Source organism: Callorhinus ursinus, unplaced genomic scaffold (genome assembly GCF_003265705.2).
Source record: "Callorhinus ursinus isolate GAN/ISIS: 27379988/994484 unplaced genomic scaffold, GSC_fseal_2.0 scaffold7, whole genome shotgun sequence".
Lineage (NCBI taxonomy): Eukaryota > Metazoa > Chordata > Mammalia > Carnivora > Otariidae > Callorhinus > Callorhinus ursinus.
The window spans coordinates 23,879,103-23,891,305 of record NW_027397069.1 but is presented as its reverse complement, the minus strand read 5'-3'; the positions used below and the strand labels follow the sequence as shown (position 1 = coordinate 23,891,305).

The following is a 12,203-nucleotide window of genomic DNA, read 5'->3' as shown; positions in this document are numbered from 1 at the left end:
ACATTACTTGGAAAATGCTGCAGAAAAGGTCAGTAGTTGATCCAATTCTAACCAATTTATCTCATTTATCAATCAGAGGTATTGTATTTTTTAATCCCTCTTGTTAGTTAAGAAAACACAGCCCTCTAAAAAACAAATCTCATCTTCATATCAGTTTTTTGTTTCATTCAGAGCTCAAAACTCATCCCCATAAAGCAGCTTTAGAATTGTATTGGTGAAAATATAGCATGGATTATTTTAGGAGTGGATCAGCTATGCTGCTAGGCTGCATAGAGAATGCATAAGGCATGAACTTTGGATTCAGAAAGAACTAGATTTGGATGCCTACGCTACCATTTCCTAGCTGTTTGACTTACAGCCAAGTACTTAAGTATTCTGAGCCACTTTTTTTAACTGGAAAGTAAAGATGAATAAAATAGTTATTTTGTTGGGAAAGTTATAATGACTGAATCTGATAGTGTATATCAATTACTTGCATGAGGTAGGCACTCAAAAAAGAGTAGCCATTCACAGTAATAAGAACAGACTGTAGATTTTTAGAAGGAGAGTTTCACACTTCTTATAATTGTAGATAAATGCCTACAAAAGTAGGGACATTTAAGTAGGAAAAGTACTTTGGAGAACCAGACTTTAGTATGCTTTGAATCTTTACCACATGAGATAGATTGGATTACTGTTCAGAAAAATTCTCTTCCTCCCGCTCACTTCCTTAGGAGACATACCCTTTTTATTTCACTGGTCTTGGGTCTGACCATGTTTCTTTTTTGGCTAATGGGATATTAATGGGCATGAGGCAAATAGAGGCTTGAAATACTCTTGAGCAGTTGGCCTACTCTCCTTGCCTCTGCCACTGACCTCAAAAGAACATGTCTGGATTAGCCCACTGATCCTAAAAGATCGAAGAGAGACACTTGGAACACAGCCAAGCTGTCTTCAGTGAGCCCAGCCTAGATTTTCAATGTTCTACACAGTCATGAATGAGTCCAGCTGAACCTAGGCTACAGAAGCCAAGAAACATTGTAAGAATAAAGGATTAATGTTTTATGCCACTGAGTTATAGGGACAGTTCTTAAGTAGTACTTCTCTGGTATTGACTAACTTATACATCACATATTTGCTACTGTGCTTGGAGAGCTACCATGGGCACATTCATCTGGTCATACCATGGAATTTATTTAAGACGTATGACTTGAGTACTTACCATGTGGTAGGACTGTGCCAGGCATGGAATCACAGTGGTATACAAATGGGCACAAACCTGAGTCAAGGCAAGTATTGAGTATCCCTGGCCTAAGTTAAAAAACATTCTTCAAGTGATCTTATAAGTAAATATTACCAAGGATTTTAAACACCAATTAAAAAACAAGAAAACAAATATAAAAAGCATTACATATTCTTCCCTTCTTCCTGGATAGAATATAATGTAACAGCAAATTCCTCTCAGTTAGGCCCTTTGTACTTCCAAATACAGTAAATACTTTATTCTTTCAGGTTAATTTGAGGAAAGTAGTTGTTCAAGTGGACAAAAGCAAACAATTAGAGCAAGTACTCAGAACAAGACAGATTGTCAATAAAAAGAACAAGAAAAGTGGAATCAAAAATAAATTGCTGGAATCTCACTTCTTTTATTTTTTTAAAGATTTATTTATTTATTTGTCAGAGAGAGAGGGAGAAAGAGAGAGCGAGCACAAGCAGGGGAGGGGAAGGGGCAGAGGCAGAGGGAGAAGTAGGCTCCCCACCAAGCAGGGAGCCCGACACGGAACTCGATCCCAGAACCCTGGGATCATGGCCTGAGCTGAAGGCAGCCACTTAAATGACTGAACTACCCAGGCATCCCTGGAATCTCACTTCTTTTCTTAACATACTTTTAATAAAATAGTTTTACATAACGTATTTTATTTTCTTTAGAACAGTTTAATTCCAGTGTTGGCATCATAGCAGTTTGAGTTAATAGGCATTCATCTCTAACGACAACCCATAGTTGCAATTATAGTCAACATGCTAGATTAAAGATTCTAAAATTATGTTTGAATACATAGTCGAACTAAAAAAGAAAAGAAAAGCTAAGTTAGATGAAGGGAGAACTAAAAATCAGGGCAGCAGTTTCACCAAAAGCTCAGCCACTCAGATACATTTTAAAGCCAGATATAATCATAGGAGTGTGGGACTATTTTTAAGGCCAATGTAGGAACAAGCAAGATAATATTGAGAGAGAAGCTTAGATGAAGACCTTTTAGAAAGTCAAGATCTTTAAAGTCCCACCCAGTTAGTAAAATGGACTGGAAAAACTCTTACTTGCTGCTAGACATAGTGTGGAAGATTGCTTATAGGACTTTGTCTCTTGGAAGGAAAAATAAGTTGTTTATAAAAATGAAAATTACTACCTTATACCTTGTGAAGATGTGGAGGGCTAGATTTATATTATCCCTATGTTGTGAGAGTCTGAGCTGAAAAATTAAAGCCCCTGGGATCCTGGCCAAAAAAAAAAAAAAAGATGTACAATTGCCACATAGAAAAAATATATTCAACCCAAGGTACATGGAACCTTCTAAGAAAAGAAAAAACAAACAAAATCCCATGTCACACATGAACTCACAGTAAAAAAATCAAGGGAACAAACCATCACAAGGGAACATCAGAAAATGTAAACAACTGAGAAATGGCACTACAAATAAAATAACTTGAAGGAAAAATAATAATAAAGGTCTGTCCAAAATTAGCATAAAACAAAGAGAAACCATGATGAATTAGGGTAAAAAATGAACTAAAAATAGGTATACCTAAATAACAACAAAGTTGCAGTTCTAGAAGCAAACTACACAAGCTAACACAGGAAGACAAAAAAGATGACCCATAAAAAAAGCCAAGAAACCAATTATAGTGATAGATGCTAAAAGACATTGAAATATCTTCAAATAGTTGGTGAAAATAACTGGCAAATTAGAATTCAATGGAAAGCAAAAATCACAGTTTTCAAATGAACAAAAATAAAAACACTCTAAGAAACACTGAAAATTATTTTTTTGAAGATTTTTATTTATTTACTTGACAGAAAGAGAGAGAGCACAAGCAGAGGAGCAGCAGAAAGAGGAAGAGGGAGAAGCAGGCTTTCTGCCGAGCAGGGAGCATGAAGTGGGGCTCCATCCCAGGACCCTGCAATCGTGACCTGAGCTGAAGGCAGACGCTTAACCAACTTAGCGACCCAGGCACCCTGAAACACTGAAAATTCTATCATTTACAGATAATCTATGAAGTAACAAAAAAAGAGTGTGTTTTTATTAAAAAGAAGTTAATAATTTCCTTGGTGTGCAAAGGAATTGTAAAAATGTAGATGAATCTATCATGGAACACTACATCAAAAACTAATGATGTAATGTATGGTGATTAATATAACATAATAAAATTTTTTAAAAAATGTAGATGAATCTAAAGAAAGAATAACTTCTAAAATTTAAAATGTTTTAATTTAAAATTTAAGAATATCAATTATAATAATAAGTATGTTGAAAGCATTATAAACAAAGTGAAAGTAAAATATTGAACAATAACAAATGCAGTTGATTAGAATCAAAATATTCTAAGAACCTTATTGTTCAATAGGAAAATAGAAATACTGATTGTTTCTTGATATTAAATCAACTATGCTTGGTGAAAATTTAAGGGTAATTGCAAGAACAGGCATGGAATGCATAACTTTCAAATTAAGAGATGAAATAAAAACAACAAAAAAACTTAATAAATTAAAAGGAGAAAAAGGAAGCAATGAAAAGCATGGTAAATATAAACCACAAAATAATATGTTATAAATTAGACCCCCAAAGCAGTAATCCACTTAATATAAATGGACTAAACTTCTTTGTCAAAAGATAGAGATGTTCAGATTAAAATTAAATAAGAAAAAAAATCAAAATCCAGGTCTGTTTACAAAAGAAATATCAAAATGTAGTGAAACAAAAAGATTGAATTTAAAGTACTAAAAGGTGAAACTAACCAAAATAAAGCTGGTCAGGCAATATTTTTTTTAAATATTTTATTTTTATTTATTTGAGAGAGAGAGAGAGATAGCAACAGAGATAGCAAGAGGGAGTGTGAGTGGGGAGGAAAAGGAGAAGCAGGTTCCCCATGGAGCAGGGAGCCCGACGCAGAGCTCCATCCTAGGACCCTGGGATTATGACCTGAGCTGAAAGCAGACGCTTAACCGATGGAGACACCAAGGCACTCCTATCAGGCAATATTAATATAAAACAGAATAAACATTGAAGTAAAACCAATTTTTTTTTAGAGGGAGAGATTGAGAGCAAGCATTGGGGGGGTATGGGGGGAAGGGGAGAGGGAGAGAGAGAATCTTAAGCAGGCTCCATACCCAACACGGAGCCAGATGCATGGGGCTCAAGCTCTTGACCCTGAGATCATGACCTGAGCCAAAATCAAGAGTCAGATGCTTAACCAACTGAGCCACCCAGGCACCTCAACATAAAACCAATTCTTATGGTTAAAGAAGTACATTTCCTAAAGATAAAAGAAAAGGGTTCACCTAATAGAACAATCCTGGATATTTGTACATAGAACAATGGAGCCCTAAAATGCATAAGGCCAAAATTTCTTGATTTTAAGGAGCAATACTCAAATCTACCATCAAGATTCAGTTTAAAAAAAAATCTCCCAGGGGGGAAATCGGAGGGGGAGATGAACTATGAGAGACTATGGACTCTGAGAAACAAACTGAGGGTTCTGGAGGGGAGGGGGGGTGGGGGGATGGGTTAGCCTGGTGATGGGTATTAAAGAGGGCATGTACTGCATGGAGCACTGGGTGCTGTAAGCAAACAATGAATCATGGAACACTACATCAGAAACTAATGATGTAATGTATGGTGATTAACATAACATAATAATAAAAAACATCTCCCAGAAATATGTAGATCAGGCATTCAAGAAACAGATAGAGAAGATGTGAACACCACATTAAAAATCTCAAACTGATAGAAATATATAGAACCCTGTACCTAACAATTAGTGGACACACATTTTTTTAAGCATGCCTGGAACATGTTTAAAGATTGCCTCTGTTGAAGGCCAAAAAGAATATTATCAATAAACAAAAAAGAATTCATTTCCCTGATGACATATGATGTGGACCATCTTTTAACCTTAAAATCAGTTTGTCGATATCCACAAAATAATTTGTTGGCAATTTGACTGGGATTGCACTGAATCTATAGATCAATTATTGTTTTAATTTGAATTTCCCCTATGATATATTTCTTTGATTCTAAAGTGTACATGTGAGACGAAAGATCCAGAATAGCCAATAAAATATTGAAGAAGAACAAAGTTGGAAGACTGATGCTATCTGACTTTAAAACTTACTATAAAGATATAGTAATCAAGACAGTGTGGTGTTTGCAGAAGAATAGACAAATAGATTGATGGAACAGAACAGAGAGTCCAGAAATAGTCCCATGTGAATATAATCAACTGATCTTTGATAAAGGAACAAAACAATAGAGAAAAGCTAGTCTTTTCAACATATGGTTCTAGAACATCTGAACATCCACATACAAAAAAAAAAAAAGAATTCAGACAGAAATCTTATACCCTTCACAAAATTAAGCCCAACTGGATCATAGATCCAAATGTAAAGTGCAAAACTATAAAACTCCTAGACGATAGCATAGGAGAAAATATAAATGACCTTAGGTTTGGTAATGACTTTTTAGATACAACACCAAAGTCATGATCCATGAAAGAAATAATGGATAAGCTGGACTTCATTAAAATTAAAAATTTCTGCTCTACAAAAGACAATGTCAAGAGAATGAGAAGACAAGCTACAGACTGGGAGAAAATATTTGCAAAAGACATATCTAAGAAAGGACTGTTACTTGAAATATACAAAAAAGTCAGAACTCAACAATAATAAAACAAACAACCTGACTAAAAAATGAGCTAAAGACATGAATAGACACTCAGCAAAGAAGGTATACAGATGGCAAGTAAGCATATGAAAAAACATTCGACATTATAAGTCATTAGGCAACTGCAAATTAAAACAACAATAAGGTATCACTACACATCTATCAGAATGACCAAAATCCTGTAACAACGACAACATCCAGTGCTGGCAACAGGAACTCTTATTCATTGCTAGTAGGAAGCCACTTTGGAAGACAGTTTTGCAGTTTCTTATAGAACTAGACATTCTTTTACCATATAATCCAGCAATCACATTCCTTGGTATTTACCCAAAGGAGTTAAAAACTTATGTCTACACAAAAAACATGCACACAGATGTTTACAGCACCTTCACTTATAATTGTTAAAACTAGGAAGCAACCAAGATGTTCCTCAGTGGGTGAACGTGTAAATGAACTGTGGTACACTCAGAAAATGGAATATTATTCGGCACTAAAAATAAATGGGCTATCAGGCCATAAAAAGACATGGAGGAACCTTAAATACACATGACTAAGTGAAAGAAGCTAGCTTGAAGAGACTGCAACCATGTGATTCCAATTATATGACATTCTAAAAAAGGTAAAACTGTGGAGACAGTAAAAAGATCACTGGTTGACAGGGATCAGCGGGGAGAGAGGGATGAATAGATGGAGCACAGAGGGTTTTTTAGGACAATAAAACTATCTTGTGTGGTACCATAATGGTGGATATATGTCGTTTCACATTTGTCCAAACCCATGGAATGTACAACACCAAGAGTGAACCCTAAAGTAAACTATGGACTTTGGGTGATAACAATGTATTAATGTAGGTTCATCAATTGTAAGGAATGGACCCCTGTGTTGGGGGATGTTGATGACAGGGGAGGTTATGTACATGTGGGAACAGGGGTATATGGGAAATCTCTGTACCTGCCATCCAATTTTGCGATGAACCTAAAAGTGCTCTTAAAAAGAAGTTTTATTTTCTAAAGTTGTCTATTATAAAAATCTTGTAATTTAGTTCTACTAAAAAAAAGAATCCATATCACATGGATGATATTCTCTGACAACAATATCAACAGTGATATCAATATCAAAAGAGTTTAAATAAAAAATCCTTTGTAGAATAAAATATATATTCTAAATAATTCCTCATTGTTTACAAAAAATAATAGAAATTGGAAAACACTTAAAACTGAATATAAATAAGCATACTTTCACAGATGGTAGAGACCACCAAGGGGACACAGTAAAGGTGCTTCTAAGGAAAACCCTCTGCAAATTTATATTGCAAGTTCTAGAACTTCATTTTCATGACTAAAAATTATTGTAAAATAAATTGTCTAACCAGAGAAATTTTTTTAATCAACAGATTCAGCATAATACCCAAGGAGAAGAGAATGAGCAAATCTAAGAGAAAAAGTCTGGCAAAAACCTAAGTATTTGTAATCAAGATGCAATCTTACCCTTTAAGTAAAGCCTGCTTCAAAACAAATGGAGGAAAATGTAGTTATACCTTCACCCTCTGCCCCCATTTCATTTCTGTTAAACAAATATTTTTTAAGGGCCTGCGATATACAAGACACAAAAAGGGGGCATGCTGATGAATCAGACCCTTCAACACACTCATGAATCCTGTCCTCAAAGAGTTTTCAGACTACTAGGAGAGATCAGCTCAGAAAGGTACCCATTGGATAAAATGTGGCAAGTGCACAGAGGTTTTTCCTGTGTGATATGTGACCACAGAGGATGGAAACGAACCCCAGTTGTGGTTCAAGCATGGCTTTTGAAAGAAAAGGTTATGCAGCTTTCCCAAGACATCAAATTGGTTTTTTTGTATGCACACTGTAACCCTCACAATTTAAGCAAAATGTACTAGAGAATTTAAATGTCTCTGAATTTTCCTGAAGTATCTAAAATAGGCTCACAAGTAATTCATCAACTTCTCAATTGCATTGCTTGAGGTAACTCAAAAGAAAGACAGAAAAAACAACCGTTACTTATTAGTAGCCCTGAGCAGATATAGGGACTGAACTGGGACCTCTCTCGCAAGATCTTTGCTAAAACTGAGTAGAGCTTTCGGAAACAGTTCCTTAGGGTAAGTAAGCACGAGCATATGACAGCACAATATTACTTTTTTGTATTCCAATGTAAAAATTAACATTCCAACCATCAGACTGGAAAGAAGACAGGGACCAGGGACGCAGGTTACCATTATAATGTCTGTTTCTAGGTACTTGGGAAGGACAAACAGAAAGAGATCAAAAGAACATGGTTCAACCTCATAGGATTGAGTGTTACAAGGCAAAAAAAAAAAAAGTGACTAAGTCACTTGAAATGTTATTTAATCATATATAATTTTTAAAGCAAAACTGATTAAACTCACTCAAGTAAATTTCAAGGTCTTATGCCATTCACATCTGCCCATACATGAGGCTTCTTGAACTTGCCCCTTGGCTCGAAAGCCAGAATGAAAAATTATTACTAAGGAAAGCAGCAAACAGTACCTTGTTCAACAGATCTCAGTCACCTTGCTGCCATGTGGTTCTCCTGGGACATCCTAGTTCTGACAATGAATGTGGCACATCAGAAAAAATTTCACCTAATCCACGGCATTTTCCAAGGCCAAGCCTCACTCAACTCAACCACCTGGTACAGTGGGTGTTTCAAAAGCTGCCGCTCCAGGAAGGGCTTCCCCGTTACGCATTCCTTACAAAGTCACCACCTCTCACTACTTTATTTCCTCTCAGGCAGTTTTTCTTGAAAGACTGGTATTTGTGCCAATCTGATACCCAGTTCATTGTACTTATTTTATGTATTTTCTACTTCAAATGTGTCAGGCTGGCTTCAGTGAGACCATGCTGCTTTGAGACCATCACACTTTGAAATATGTGTAAGCATGTGCATGTGTGTGAGAGAGCATAGGTACCTGCACACGTGTTTTTGGAATTTGAGTGTTGCAAACAGTTAAGTCCCTCAGAGTGTGTTTTGTTTGTTTGCCAGGGCACTTTTCAAGTTTGATTCATTTCCGAGGCAAGAGCTCTGAGGAGTCAAGAGGCAGCGTGTCCTCCAGGAAGCCGGTGGCATTCTCTCCAGGGATGCTCAGTGAAAGATGAAATTAAAAAAAAAAAATGTACAGGGCATTGAAACTCACCAGCACCTTGCCAAACCAGACCCAACAATTCACCACTTGTTTCTTGGAATTTAGATTGTACTGGGCTTTGGGAGCTTTCTGTTCCTTTGCCTAGACTTTCTTTTGCAATTATCGAAAATTAGATCTGATTTTGCTTGGCTTCCCTTGGTTTTCAAGCATGGTCATGGTTATTATTTTAAACAAAGATCAATTCTCCCACTGGTTAGGGAAAAGAGAGAAGCATCTATTGTTCTGGTGGCAATATGATGCTCGGTTCAATTTCAACAGTTAGTGTGGAGGAATAGGAAATTGAAGGCAAAAGGCACATTTAAGTATCTCTATAATGTGAACTTAATATTAGAAGAGGTTTCTTTAACCATAGTAGAGATATTTGAGAGAGGATTTTTATTCTATGGCTTAAGTTATTCTATGGCTAAGCTTTTATTTCTTCTTACAGGAGAACTTTCTGGTCCAGTGCCACCTCAGTAGATGTCCTGGAGTCAGAACCATACCATGCATACACACACACACACACACACACACACACATGCACATACACACGTAGCCCCCTCCCCGTGTGTATGTGTATGTGTGTGTGTGTGTGTGTGTGTAATATATTCCGAGGAAAGAAAACATAAAATGCCTCTTCTTTTTAGCTTGGCTAATAACTTCTAATCAAACCAGTTTTAAAGGCCTCACTAATCTTGACTCTATAATTACAGGCTCTAGAGTCACAAATAAATTACTTTTAAAAATTAAATTCTAGTAGTTACGCCACTTAGAAAAGAACTATTGTAGTGGAATTTCACTGAAATGGTAAATAACATGATGCATGTAAAATTCTACACTAAAGACTATGTCAAAATAGAAAGTTCATCATCCCTCCACGCAGGTGTAACTGAGAATTTCTATGTGTGGAGAGAGAAGCAATGAGGGAAGGGAAGGATCAAGAAAAGACGAGAGTAGTAAAGGGAAAAGAAAAGAAGTTAGGTTGATTGGAGATTTTGCAGGGATTAGGGGGTAATGAGAATGCTTATATCATTACTTAGAGATAGACATAACAAACGCATGTGTGTGTAGAAGCCCCAGTATTAAAGAGAATACACAGTGTCTCACTGGAGCTTTGGAGTGAAAAAGCCAAAGGCCTGACCTCAGACTCAGTCATTTACCAGCTAAGAAGCTGGGTGAGTCCCATAACTTCTAGGAGCCTGCATTCCTTCATGTGAAACACATGAGATAAGCATTTCTTCCTTGAAACTTTGTCATAAAGATTAAATCACAGAACTAACAAACGGGGTAGCACAGTGCCTGGCATATAGTAGGTAGTCATTACATGTTAAAGTTTTTCCCTTCTGCTTTCTCGGCCCCACTCACCACCATCCCCACTTGGACCAAACGTGAGAGTTTGGAAATGTTATCATCTGAAATAAAAATCCCATAAAGATGGGTTACATTTTGACAGCAAGCTATGCAGCCACCCAGCTGTCCCTGTCCTCACCTATTTTAATGAAACAATTTTGAATCAACCCCTCGCTAAGCACCATGTAAGCGAGCTAGAGTGTGTTGAATCAGTGCTCCTGCTTAGGCAAGGTTTCTGGAAGGCAGAGGGAAGTCTGAAGCACAGAGCTGGAGTTGGTTTGGTTCAGCGGAAGAACAACTGTGACATCTAAAGGCAGACGGCCGGCTGAAACTCAGCCTTGGTTCAGAAACACGAGAAAAGCTGTCACGCAAATGGCCAATGCTGCTGCTGCGTATGGAAATAGAGACTAAATATTCTTTCCTGCTATTTCTTTTAATGCACTTTCCTATTTGGCACAGATCCCTTTTGCAATAAAACCACGAAGTCTTTCTGAAAAGTAAATATGTTCTTTCATTAATCACCACTTTCCACTAGCTTTTTTCCAACTTCACAGCTGAGAAGTCTGCAGGACCACAAACCTTCAACTAGTGTGCTACCTTGATTAAGGCACAAAACGTTAAAAGCAAATTACTATGAAAGTATGAAACAATTTGCACTTAATGTTTCAGTCATATCTGTAAAAAATATGACTTAAATATAGTTTTATTAATAATACATATTTTAATTAAACGGCTGGAGGTGCATCTAGCAGGAAAAATTGAATCTTCTCTGGATTTCACATACTGGTATGATTCATGGGCAGTAAATATGCAAAGCTTTATGCCCATAAGGCAATCAAACTCCAAAGCTGATATGCATGTTTTTATCTAAAAGAATGAAATCTAGTAAGGGCTAGAAATAATAATAATAACAGACTGCCAGAGCAATGTAATGAATTGGCTCTAGCCAATAGTATCCTTTACCGTATCATAAAATCATCCTTTCAGTCACAATTACATCCACTCCAACATTTATTATTACTTCCATTATTCTCATTACACAAGGAAATCCTGTATATGTACTTATGCATATTGAAAAACTTCACAAATATGAACGATAAAATCCTGGGATAGGAATGACTGCCTTCACGAAGCAGGAATGCTCTCCTCTGCAGGATGTTTAGGTGTTGCTTAGTTCCAGAAGGACCACACTTTACCCTTGCTACTTCCCTAATGTTTGCCTAGATTATTGGTTTGCTAGGGCTGCCATAATAAAGTACCAAAGACTGGGCGTTAAAGTCATTTAACAACAGACATTTATTTGCTCACAGTTCTGGAGCCTAGAAGTCTGAGATCAAGGTGTCAGGAGGGTTAGTTTTTTTCTGAGGCCTCTCTCCTCGGCTGGTAGAGAGATGGCTGTCTTCTCCCCGTGTAGTCCTGCGGCCTCTGTATGTGCGTCTGTGTCCCAATTTCCTCTTATAAAGATAGCAGTCATATTGGATTAGGGCCTACTCTAGCGACGTCATTTTCAACTTAATTACCTCTTTAAAGATTACCTCTCGTTCAAATACCCACTTTCTGAGACACTGTGGGTTAGGACATCAACATATGAACCTTGGGAGCGGGGGACACAATGCAGTCCATAACACCTGGAAATTATCTCTCAGTTGCAAAATGTGATTATTACCTGCTCCTAAGCACTCCATTTTGCTAAAAAGAAGAGCCTGGTAAACTTGTAAGACAATGCAGAGGAGACTCAAATAAAAGCTAAGGTTTTCATTTATTTATTTATTTAT

General features: G+C 36.8%; 1 long non-coding RNA gene across 1 annotated transcript in view; it reads left to right on the top strand.

Moving 5' to 3' along the window:
• LOC141373046 (uncharacterized) overlaps positions 1-7,364 on the top strand; it is a 28,145-nt gene extending 20,781 nt beyond the window's left edge. Inside the window, exon 3 of the long non-coding RNA XR_012378675.1 lies at positions 7,309-7,364. This is a non-coding gene — a long non-coding RNA (uncharacterized lncRNA). The remainder of the gene's footprint in view (positions 1-7,308) is intronic.
• Positions 7,365-12,203: the final 4,839 nt, after the last annotated feature.